The sequence below is a fragment of the Pristis pectinata genome, chromosome 11, assembly GCF_009764475.1.
Source record: "Pristis pectinata isolate sPriPec2 chromosome 11, sPriPec2.1.pri, whole genome shotgun sequence".
Lineage (NCBI taxonomy): Eukaryota > Metazoa > Chordata > Chondrichthyes > Rhinopristiformes > Pristidae > Pristis > Pristis pectinata.
Genome location: NC_067415.1, coordinates 1140183 through 1153175, shown reverse-complemented (window position 1 = coordinate 1153175; position 12993 = coordinate 1140183). Strand labels below are relative to the sequence as shown.

Genomic DNA, 12993 nt, shown 5'->3' with positions numbered 1-12993 from the left:
GCCACACTGTGGGAGGGGCAGTACTGAGGGAGGGTCACACTGTGGTGGGGAGGCAGTACTGAGGGAGGGCCACACTGTGGGAGGGGCAGTACTGAGGGAGGGCCACACTGTGGGAGGGGCGGTACTGAGGGAGGGCCACACTGTGGGAGGGGCAGTACTGAGGGAGGGTCACACTGTGGGAGGGGCAGTACTGTCCCCAGGGGATCACGTGTGTTGTTGACGGTGTCAACGTTATTTTGATTTGAAGTGGTGGGTTTTGCAGTAGTTTGGTTCGCATCTGATGTGGTTATGCATCTGTGTAGTTCATTTTGTTGTAGTGGCTATTGTAATAGTTGCTGTAGCTTTTTACTCTGTCACTTTGTGGCGCTTTTAGTGAATAAACTTGTGTATCTTAAAAAAGGGGCGATACTGTGGGAGGGTCACACTGTGGGAGGGTCAGTACTGAGGGAGGGTCACACTGTGGGAGGGGCAGTACTGTCACAGTGGGAGGGGTAGTACTGAGGGAGGGCTGTACTTTTGGAGGGGCAGTAATGAGGGAGTCCCGTGCTGTACAAAGTGCAGTCCAAACCATCTCTCCAATCCCCACCCAGATGGATATAAAAGATCCCGTGATCTTACTTGGAAGTGGAGTCAGGGAGGTCCCTGTGGTGGCCTGGTCCTGGGACCAGTATCTGATCCCCACAACCATTAACCAGGACACAACCACATTTCGACTAAGGTACAACCATTTTTCCTTGATTACAAATGTTGCTGCATGTTGCCAACACAAGAGGCACAGGTTTAGGGTGAGGGGGAAAGATTTAAAAGGGACCCAAGGGGTAACTTTCTCACGCAGAGGGTGGTGGGTATATAGAACAAACTGCCAGAGACAGTGGTAGAGGTGGGTACAATAGGATCATATAAGAAGCACTTGGATCCGTACATGCAGGGGCGGGGCTTGGAGGGATATGGGCCAAATGCAGGAAATTGGGACTAGCTGGGTGGGCACCGTGGTCGGCATGGATTGGCTGGGCCGAAGGGCCTGTATCCGTGCTGTTTTGCTCTATATTTTCAAAAGGAGCTTCACTACCGTAAGCCACTGTGGGGCTTTCTGGGGTTCATTCTGTGTTGGAAATGCAGATCTTTCCTTATCTCCTTCAACAATCCAGCTGTAGATGATTCAATTTATCTGTGGACCATCGGGAGCCTGGCTGTGCCTGATGTTGTTGATGCATTTGTCTACCTAACATTGACTGTTGGTAATTCTTTGAAATGCTTTTTTTTTAGTAAAGATGTAGTGGGTGAAAAGGAAGATATTATTGCTATTCTTTGTAAAACGTTGGTTGGTTCAGCTGGAGAACTGAGCACAGGTGTGGACCCCACATTTCCGGGCAGGTCTCGAAGACAGCACAGGGAAGTTTCACTGGAAGAATCCCAGGGCTGGGGTGCTGTGGAGAATGCAGAAGCTGGGTTCAATTTCCTCAGAGTGCAGCTCCTCAAAGCACAGGCAGATTCAAAAGGAATGTCCAAAAAGGCAAAGAGATAAATACTTGAAGTGGATTTTCTGGATGGGTTGGGAAGATGCATCTCGTGAGGCCATTCAGGAACAACTTTCGAAGGTGGAATCTGATGGGAGAGGACAGTGGACCATGGAATAAAGGGAAGAACCAGAGGGAGGGGTGTGTGAGTGATGGGCAGATGGAGACGGTGGGGGAGGAAGAAGAGATGGGGTTATAGGAAGGATGTGGAGGCATTGGAGAGGGTGCAGGAGAGGTTTACCAGGATGCTACCTGGATTGGACAGTATGGATTATGAGGAGAGACTAAGGGAGCTGGGGCTTTACTCATTGGAGAGAAGGAGGATGAGAGGAGACATGATAGAGGTGTACAAAATATTAAGAGGAATAGATAGAGTGGACAGCCAGCACCTCTTACCCAGGGCACCAATGCTCAATGCAAGAGGGCATGGCTTTAAAGTAATGGGTGGGAAGTTCAAGGGAGATATCAGAGGAAGGGCATGGAATGCGCTGCCTGGGGTGGTGGTGGAGGCAGGTACATTGGTCAAGTCCAAGAGATTGTTAGATAAGCATATGGAGGAATTTAAAATAGAGGGATATGTGGGAGGAAGGGGTTAGATAGTCTTAGGTGGGGTTTAAAGGTCGGCACAACATGGTGGGCCGAAGGGCCTGTACTGTGCTGTACTGTTCTATGGTTCTATGGGCCAGTGGTATAAGGGGAAATAAAAAGAAAAGGACAGAGAGGAGGGGTTACCAGAAGTTAGAGAAATCGATGTTCGTGCCATCAGGTTGGAGACGACCAAGCAGAATAGAGGTGCTGTTCCTCTAATCTGCGTCTAGCCTCACCTCAGCAGTAGAGGAGGCCGTCGACAGACACGTTGGTGTGGGAATGGGAAGTGGAATTAAAATGGCCTACCACCAGGAAATCCCAGCTAGTGCGGCGGACGGAGCGAAGGTGGTCGAAGAAGCAATCCCCCAATCTGCGTCAGGTCTCCCCACTGTAGAGGAGGCCACACCGGGAGCACTGGATGCAATAAATGTCACCCTCAGATTCACAGGTGAAGCACTGCCTCACCTGGAAGGACAGTCTAAGGCCCTGAATGGTGGTGAGGGAGGTGGTGTAGGGACAGGTGTAACACTTTACATGGTTGCAGTGATAAGTGCCAGGAGGGCGATCGGTGGGGAGGGACGAGTGGACAAGGGAGTTGCGGAGAGAGTGATCCCTGCAGAAAGCAGAGAGGAGAGGGGAGGGGAAGATGTGCCTAGTGGTGGGAACCCGTTGGAGGTGGCGGAAGTTGCGGAGAATGATATGTTGGATGTGGAGGCTGGTGGGGTGGTAGGTGAGGACAAGGGGAACCATATACCTGTTCTGCCTGGGGGAATGGGGTGGGGCCAGGGCAGATGTGTGGGAAGTAGATCTGGGTGGGGGCTTCATCGATAGCACTGCGGGGGATCCCCATTTTCTGAAAAAGGAGGACATCTCTGATGTCCTGGAGTGCAAGGACTCATCACGAGAACAGATGCGGCAGAGACGAGGAACTGAGAAAAGGGAATTGCGTTCTTGCAAGAGCCAGGGTGGGCAGAGGTGTTGTCGAGGTCACTGGGAGTCAGTGGGATGACTTGGGCTGCACGGCCTGTTTCCATGCTGTATGATTCAATGACTATGATTCAACATCATGCTGTGTACCGGGGGAGCACCGATGTTGTAACTGTGCCCACTGGTGGGTGAGGGAACTTCCATCGTGGTTTGTGAAATACCTTCAGCAGTGCAATTAGAGATCCTCTTCCTACAGATCGGGGCAGTGTGCAGAAAGAACCTTGAGAGCTATGGTACATTGGCACAGAGTACTGGTGAGGACAGGTCTGTCACTGTATAACACCGGGGTACAGTACCGGTGGGGACGGGTCTGTCACTGTATAACACCAGGGTACAGTACTGGTGGGGACGGGTCTGTCACTGTATAACACCGGGGTACAGTACTGGTGGGGATGGGTCTGTCACTGTATAACAACTGGGGTACAGTACCGGTGGGGATGGGTCTGTCACTATTACACCGGGGTACAGTACCGGGGGGATGGGTCTGTCGCTGTATAACACCGGGGTACAGTACTGGTGGGGGATGGGTCTGTCGCTGTGTAACACTGGGGTACAGTACCGGTGGGGACAGGTCTGTCGCTGTATAACACTGGGGTACAGTACCAGTGGGGATGGGTCTATAGCTGTCTAACACTGGGGTACAGTACCGGTGGGGAGGGGTCTGTCGCTGTATAACACTGGGGTACAGTACTGGTGGGGACGGGTCTGTCGCTGTTTCACACTGGGGTACTGTACTGGTGGGGACAGGTCTGTCACTGTATAACACTGGGGTACAGTGCCGGTGGGGATGGGTCTGTCACTGTATAACACCAGGGTACAGTACTGGTGGGGACGGGTCTGTCACTGTATAACACCGGGGTACAGTACTGGTGGGGATGGGTCTGTCACTGTATAACAACTGGGGTACAGTACCGGTGGGGATGGGTCTGTCACTATTACACCGGGGTACAGTACCGGGGGGATGGGTCTGTCGCTGTATAACACCGGGGTACAGTACTGGTGGGGGATGGGTCTGTCGCTGTGTAACACTGGGGTACAGTACCGGTGGGGACAGGTCTGTCGCTGTATAACACTGGGGTACAGTACCAGTGGGGATGGGTCTATAGCTGTCTAACACTGGGGTACAGTACCGGTGGGGAGGGGTCTGTCGCTGTATAACACTGGGGTACAGTACTGGTGGGGACGGGTCTGTCGCTGTTTCACACTGGGGTACTGTACTGGTGGGGACAGGTCTGTCACTGTATAACACTGGGGTACAGTGCCGGTGGGGATGGGTCTGTCACTGTATAACACTGGGTTACTGTACTGGTGGGGAGGGGTCCGACGCTGTATAATACCGGGGTACAGTGCTGGTGGGGACGGGTCTGTCGCCGTATAACACCGTGGTACAGTACTGGCAGGAAGGGGTCTGTTGCTGTATAACACTGAGGTACAGTACCGGTGGGGATGGGTCTGTCACTGGAATGCACTGCCTGAAGTGGTGGTGGAGACAGAAACTCTCACAACATTTAAGAAGTCTCTCGCTGGTCACTTGAATCATATGTGTATGAAGGCTATGGACCAAGGTCTGGTTAGGGGGTTTAGTATAGATGGCTGCTCAAGGTGGGCGTGTAGATGGTGGGCCAAAGGGCCTGTTTCTGGGTTGGGTGTGGGTGAGTAATATGGAGCGGAGGGTCTGACAGTGGGGCTACAGATTACAGGCACTGTCTCAAATGTCTCATAACGTACCCCTTTAGCCCCAGTGTTGCCCCGGCAACTCTGTGATGATACCCTCTTCGCCAACCTTCCCTTCCTCCCCCTCCCCCACCCCCCCCAGGCTGATCCCTCCTTCCTGTGGTGTGGACCCAGACTGAACCCTGCTGATGCACAAGGTTCTGTACATTAAACCCCAGACTTCCATCCAGTTGACATATGGAGGTGTAGCCTGGAGAGTGATGGCATTGTGATTCTCTCTCGTAAAGGAGCTGTTGTTGGGACGTGAGCCTGAGCCTCTGACACCTGCTCCTGCTCACCCTGTGTGTGTGTGTGTGTGTGTGCGCGCAATGTGCTGAGTTGGAGATTGTCCGGTAATTCATCTTGCTCACACCTGCCCTGCAGTGTGTGGGGACGATGGGTGCATTTCAGCACTTGGAATGGATCAGGATTCACGTTCAGTCTGCTGAGTTAAGCAGAGTGGTCATGAGTGTTGGTGGCTGCATTAAAGCAGGAGTCTCATGCCCCTGATCAGTGGTGTTCCAAACGGTGACTTACCCTGGCTTACCTTGGCCAGTCTGCTCAGCGGTTCCAGGGAATTCCTGGCTAACTCTTAACTTCCACAAACTCAAGGTTCTGCCTTGAGAGTTTCAGGATACGAGTCACCACATGAAATCTCCCTTTCTCACTCCCTTTCTGTCCCACACACAAGTTCACACACTCTCTCTCACTGTCCTTTCCTCTCTGTCTCTTTCTCTGCTCTTCCCCCAACAGCTTTTTCTGCCTCTTGTTAGCTCCCATACATTTTCTCTCTCACACGTTCATGCTCTCTCTCTCTCTCTGCCCCACACTCTTACTTCCACCCCTCTCTCTCTCTTCCACACTTTGTCTCTATCACCCCCTCTCTCACACTTCCTTTCTCTTACACACTTGCTGTCTACAGTGCACTCTCACTCTCCCTCACTACGTGTGACCAGTCATTCAAACTCTTGGTCTTAAACTCTCTCACATTCACTCTCTCTTTGACATGCTTTCTCTTTCTCTCCCCCCCCCTCCCTTATCTGCCTATCACCCCCCTCACCTTGATCCACCTACCACCAGCTCTTGCTCCACCCCTTACCCTCACCTTTTTATACCGGCTACCTCCCTCTTTCTTTCAATCCAGGTGAAGGGTCTCGACGCGAAACGTCAACTGTCCATTTCCCCCTCCTCTTTCTGTTTCTCAATCTCTCCCTTGCACTATTGCGCGCTCTCTCTCTCGCTCTCTCTCCCTCTCTCTCTCTCACACACGCACACAAACACTCTGACTCTTTCTGAAACTCTCTCCCACTCTCTCTTTAAAAAATAAAATTTAAAAAGCGTGGTAACAGGCCTTTTTGGCCCAACGAGTCCGCGCCGCCCATTTTAAACCCTAATTAACCTACCTGTACGTGTTTGCAATGTGGGAGGAAACCGGAGCACCCGGAGGAAACCCACGCAGACACGGGAGAACGTACAAACTCCTTACAGACAGCGGTGGGAATCGAACCCCGATTGCTGGCACTGTAATAGCATTGCGCTAACCGCTACGCTACTGTGCCGCCCTCTCTGTCTCTTGCTGCCTCTGTAACCCCCTCTCTAACGCTCCCCCACCCTGCCCTCATTCCAAGCCATTATGCAATTCAGCTGGTTTTGATGCCCTTTGGGGTGAACCACTTCTGACACACGTGGGAAATCCTGTCAGTGTTTCTCCTGAAGGACATAAGTTTGTGAGAAGGGGAAAGTTTGAAGGAGATGTGCAAGCAACATTTCTACGGAGAATGAGGGACCTTGTCAAATGCAGACAACATCCACTGCCCTACCCTTCAATCATTTTCATCACCTCTTCAAAAAACTCAGTCAAGTTTGTAAGACATGACCTCCCCTGCATAAAGCCATGCTGACTGTCCCTAATAAGCCCATGTTTTTCCAATTGTGAGTAAATCCTATCCCTAAGAATCTTCTCCAGTAGCTTCCCCACCTGATAGAGAAATGGAGGGCTATGTGGGAGGGAAGGGTGAGATTGATCTTAGAGCAGGATAAAATGTCGGCACAACATTGTGGGCCGAAGGGCCTGTACTGTGCTGCAGCGTTCTATGTTCTTTGTTCTCTGTTCACCACTGATGTAAGGCTCACTGGCCTATAATTTGCTGGATTATCCCTGGAACATAGAACAGCACAGAAACAAGCCCTTCCAAATCAGAATTGGAATCAGATTTATCATCCCTGATTTATATGTTGTGAAATGTGTTGTTTTGCAGCAGCAGTACAGTGCAAAGGCATAAAATTACTATAAATTACAAAAATAAATAAATAGTGCAAAAAAAGGAATAACGAGGTGGTGTTCATGGGTTCATGGACAGTTCAGAAATCTGACGGCGGAGGGGAAGAAGCTGCTTCTGAATCATTGAGTGTGGATCTTCAGGCTCCAGTACCTCCTCTCTGATGGTAGTAATGAGAAGAGGGCATGTCCTGGATGGTGAGGGTCCTCAGTGATGGATGCCGCCTTCTTGAGGCACCGCCTCTTGAAGATGTCCTCAATGGTGGGGAGGGTTGTGCCCGTGATAGAGCTGGCTGAGTCTACAACCTTCTGCAGCCTCGTGCGATCCTGTGCATTGAAGCCTCTACACCAGGCTGTGATGCAACCAGTCAGAATCCTCTCCACCATACATCTATCAAAATTTGTAAGAATTTTTGGTGACGTACCAAATCCCCTCAAACTCCTAATGAAGTAGAGCCGCTGGCCTGCCTTCTTCGTGATTGCATCAATGTGTTGGGCCCAGGATAGATCCTCCGAGATGTTGACGCCCAGGAACTTGAAGCTGCTCACCCTTTCCACCACTGACCCCTCAATGAGGACTGGTGTGTGTTCTCCCGACTTCCCCTTCCTGAAGTCCACAATCGATTCCTTGGTCTTGCTGAGGTTGAGTGCGAGGTTGTTGTTGTAACACCACTAAACCAGCCAATCTATCTCACTCCTGTACACCTCCTCATCGCCATCTGAGGTTCTACCAACAACAGTGGTGTCATCGGCCAATTTATAGATGGCGTTTGACTTATCCACCTTTAAAGAGTCCCAACACCACCTTCATCTTGGTATCAGCATATAATAGCAATGTTTAAGAGGCATTTAGATAGACACACGAACAGGCAGATGGGATTTGTTTGGACTGGCATGGTGGTCAGCACAGGCATGGTGGGCCGAAGGGCCTGTTCCTGTGCTGTACTGTTCTGTGTTATGTGGACTGTGGGATCTTTGTTTATATCAAGCCTGGTGAAAGGTCTCCCTTCTGCCACCTGTTATTTAATAATCAGCCTTGCATTGATAAAAGGCCGTTAATGCAGTAAGACATGCTTGAGTGATTCACAGAAGCATTGTGACAAAAGTTGGCATGGAGCTCTGTAATGAGACATAGGAACGAGTCACCAAAAGCTTGGTCAAAGAGGCAAATGTTAGTGAGCAATTTAAAGGAGGAGATGGAGGCCGAGAGGTGCCCAGGAGAATAGGGCCCAGGCAGTTAAGGACACAGCAGCCAATGGTGGAACCATCAAAATTGGAGGTGAGGAAGAGGCCGGAACTGGAACAGTGCGGAGAACCCAGCAGGTTGTAGGACAGGAGGAGGTTAGGCGGATTGGGAAGGCTGAGGAAAACTGGCAGAATGTTTAAAATCTCGGCATGACCAGACTGGGTGCCAGATTGGGGCAGAGCTGAGGTTAAATGGGAACAGGGATTGGTACAAGGTGCCCGAGTTTGGATGAGATGGACAAGGAGAGTGCCTTGAATTGGTCAAGTCCAGAGAGACATAGGCATGGAGGAGAGTTTCAGCAGCAGGTAAGCTGAGGTGGGTAGAATCACTCCGTGTTACAGGGTTGAGAGGAAGCACTCATGGACTGGAAGTGTATCTGCAGGTCAGACCCGATACTATGGCTCAGTGGGGAGGATGGGGAGAGAGGTGGAGCTGGGAGCTGGGGACTGGACTGTGTAATGTAGAAGACAATGGATTCAGTCTTCTTAATGTTCAGTTGCAGAAGATTCCATGCATACATGGAACATGAACTCTTCCAGGCCACAGAAATGGCAGGCAGCCCAGTAATCTATAGAATTCTGGTTAGGCCGCATTTAGAGTATTGCGTGCAATTCTGGTCACCTCATTCCAGGAAGGATGTTGAGGCTTTAGAGAGGGTGCAGAGGAGGTTTACTTGGATGCTGCCTGGATTAGAGGGCATGTGCTACCAGGAGAGGCTGGACAAACTTGGGCTCTTTTCTCTGGAGCGGTGGAGGCTGAGGGGTGATCTGTTGGAAGTGTATAAAATTATGAGGGGCATAGATAGGGTGGACAAGCAGTATCTTTTTCCCATTATTGAGCGATCCTGTACCAGAGGGCATGCATTTAAGGTGAGGGGGGTAGGTTCAGAACAGACGTGAGGGGTACATTTTTACTGAGAGAGTGGTGGATGCCTGGAATGCGTTGCCTGATAGGGTGGTGGAGGCAAATTCATCGGGGGCTTTTAAGAGGGGCTTGGATGAGCACATGAATGAGAGGAAAATGGAGGGATGTGGGCATTCTGTAGGTAGGAGGGATTAGCTATGTTAGCACAACATTGTGGGCTGAAGGGCCTGTTCTGTGTTGTACTGTTCTATGTTCTATGTAATCCAGGAACCAGCTTAAAAACCTGTTGCATGGCACTGCTCCATGCCACCCTCTCCAACACACATCCTCTGTAAAGGGGGAGGATTCCTGCACAGAGAGACCTCCACTGGGTCCACCTCTGCAGTCAAACGGCAGAACAGACCGCCAAGGTGCAGTCGCACAGTAGACTAGGGCGAGGGAGTGGAGAATGTGCAGGAGTAGCCCGAACAGGAAACGCCTCTGTGCAATTTGGAATGTGCACTGTACGTTAAAGATGAATTCTTGATCTCCTAATCTACCTCATGGTGGCCCTTGCACCTTATTGTCTGCCTGCACTGCACTTTCTCTGGAACTGTAACAATTTATTCTGCATTCTGTTCTTGTTTTCCCTTGTACTACCTCACTGCACTGATGAGATGAAATGATCTGTATGGATGGCATGCAGAACAAAGCTTCTCCCTGTCCCTTAGTATGTGTGACAGTGATAAACCTGTTAACCAATAACACAGAATATTTCTTAGAGACAGCTCATGCTGTGTGGGACTGGCTCCCGATGCTTGTTTTGGGGCCTGGGACAGATGAGCAATTCTGGCTGAGTGGGGGTCAGCTCAGTCTGGATCACCCCACACTCCTGAGCTCCCTCAACATCTACTGTGACTGGACTCCTGGAGGCTTGGGCCATGAGCCTCAGTAGCAGGCAGCTCACTCCCCCACCCGGCAGCAAGAGCACCTCCCTCACCGGTATCGGAGCACTCTGACTGGAGGCAACCACGTCCCATGAAAAAGTCCCAGTAAAAGACAGGCAGCTCCTCATAGCAGTGTGGCTGGTGCTTGCTGCTATAGCAGCTGTGTGTCTAACCAGGGCCCCTGCTCTGGGAGTATGTGATGGGACGGTGTAGAGGGAGCTTCACTCTGTGTCTGACCCCGGGAGTGTGTGATGGGACAGTGTGGAGGGAGCTTCACTCTGTGTCTGACCCTGGTTTGGTGATGCCTCTTTTAGCTTTAAGTGGAAAGAGTTGTGTCTCTAACCTGTGTGAGCTGTGTCTTGTGATTCACGGCCTGTCTGAAGACAATTCTGTGAGTTACTGACATTGAGTGAGGTAATTGCACGAATCAATTATAAACCCAGCCTCCTGATTAACCACTGCACTTTGTAATAAATTTGCTGAGGCACAGTGTTCCTATCGCAGGAGCTGTTTTCAAGGTCGTTGTACTCCTGTATCAGACGGAGCCTGCACTGCCTTCTGATGCAGCACAACAACAGGCCCTTTGGCCCACCCTGTCCATGCTGATCTTGGTGCCCAACCATGCTAATCCCATTTGCCAGCATTAGGTCTGTATCGTTCTGTGCATTGCCTGTTTAAAAGTCTGTCTAAATGTCTTTTAATTGTAGTAACTGTATCTGATTTGGCCATCTCCTCTGGCAGTGCATTCCATATATTGACAGCGCTCTGTGTAAAGAAACTTACCTCTCAGATCCTCTTGAAATCTCCTCTCACCTTAAGTCTGTGCCCTTGTTTTTGATCCCTCACCCTGGGAAAACGACCCTATCTGCTTCCTGTAGTTGTATAAATCTCTGTCAGGTCAGCCCTCAGGAGACAGAGACAGCACAATAAAACTACCAGCAGCACCAGAGTGCCTGAACAGAGAGGAAACAGCTCGTTAGGTCAATTGGAGACAATGATCATTAAAGGTCTTTCACTGATGCACTTTGTTCAGGAATTACAATTGAGCTGTCTGTTTTGGGAATTTTACAGTCAGACACTGCTTTTAGAAATTCTTCAGCTCCCTGCATGGAGGTTGGTGTACTCGGTATGAACGTCAGGTTGGTGGTCCTTGGAGGGCACTCTCCTGCCTTCCCATTGCCACATTATTCCCCAGGGCTCCCTGTGCTGTGCTCACAGCCTGTGCTGATTTCTGTCTCTCACTCCTTTTGTCATTGACTTTCCTCTCTCTGCCCTCCTTCCCATTCATTCACACTGCCCCTGTTTACCCTGCCCAAGGGGGTCTAGTTGAAGGGCTGTGAACACCAGACATTGACCAATAAAGTTGGGGACTCAGGGGAACTTCTTCTCCAAAGAGCAGTGTGAATGTGCAGATGCCAAAGCGAGCAGCACAGGTGGTGTTCCCGAGAGGCTGAATGAGGCAGGGAGAGAAGGATGTGGAGATGGAGAGGGCTGGAGGGAAGCTGTGGTGGGGTGGGCTGGGGTGGGGGTGGGGTAGGGTAGATCTGGGGTGGGGTGGTGCTGGGCTGAGGTGTGGTGGGGTGGAGTGGAGCTGGGCTGGGCTGGGGTGGGGTGGGGTTGGGGTGGAGGGATGTAACGGCCGAATCCAGTGTTGTACCTTCGCTGTCATTCATTGCGGGCCTCTGAGGAGCCAGCACCTACCCTCTGAAACATGGCAATGTTCAGCAGTTGAGTGTGGGACCCTGGTGAGGTAGTACAGAGCCACCTGATCAGGTCTACCTGGGCAGGCACGGTAGTGTAGCGGTTAGCGTTACGCTATTACAGCGCCAGCGACCTGGGTTCCATTCCTGCCGCTGTCTGTAAGGAGTTTGTATGTTCTCCCCGTGCCTGCGTGGGTTTCCTCCGGGTGCTCCGGTTTCCTCCCACATTCCAAAGATGTACGGGTTAGGAAGTTGTGGGCATGTTATGTTGGTGCCGGAAGCGTGGCGACACTTGCGGGCTGCTCCCAGAACACTCCACGCAAAAGATGCATTTCACTGTGTGTTTCAATGTACACGTGACTAATAAAGATTTTATCTTATCTCATCTACCTCAGGCTGTGGCTCCACTGACGGCACCAGGCCTGCATGTGCTCTCACCCAGCTACAGGTCCCTCACTGCACCTCGCACTGCCCTGCTCCTGCTGTGCACCACACTGACTCCCCCCTCTGCCTTCCCCCCAACCCCCCGCACCACACTGACTCCCCCCCACCCCCCCTGCACCACACTGACTCCCCCCTCTGCCTCACCCCTACCCCCACCCCCACCCTCACCCCTACCCCTACTGCTTTTCCTGCTATGTCCCTCTCTGGTCTGCCCGGGCAGGCTGCCAACAACTCCCCAAGCCCACCCTGTCTCCCAGGTCAACAGGGCTGGCGACGGTAACCTCTGCCTTCTAATTCAGAAAATCTCTTCCTGCATCTCCACACAGAAAGCCATCATCATGAAGAGGCACTGCTTAACCAACTCACTCCCCAGTGAGTGTGGGGCCGTCCCCCAGTGAGGGTCGGTGTGTGTGTGGGCCCATGCCCCAGTGAGGGTCAGTGTGTGTGTGGGACCGTTCCCCCAGTGAGGGTCAGTGTGTGGGACCCGTCCCCCAGCGAGAGTCAGTGTGTGTGTGTGTGTGTGTGTGGGACCGTCCCCCAGTGACGGTCAGTGTGTGTGGGACCCGTCCCCCGATGAGGGTCAGTGTGTGTGGGACCATCCCCCAGTGAGGGTCAGTGTGTGTGTGGGATCGTTCCCCCAGTGAGGGTCAGTGTGTGTGTGTGTGTGTGTGTGTGTGTGGGACCCGTCCCCCAGTGAGGGTCAGTGAGGGTCAGTGTGTGTGGGACCCGT

General features: G+C 51.7%; 1 protein-coding gene across 5 annotated transcripts in view; it reads left to right on the top strand.

Moving 5' to 3' along the window:
• Positions 1 to 12993, top strand: part of fhip1b (FHF complex subunit HOOK interacting protein 1B) — a 57297-nt gene that overhangs the window by 6133 nt on the left and 38171 nt on the right. The window lies entirely within an intron of this gene.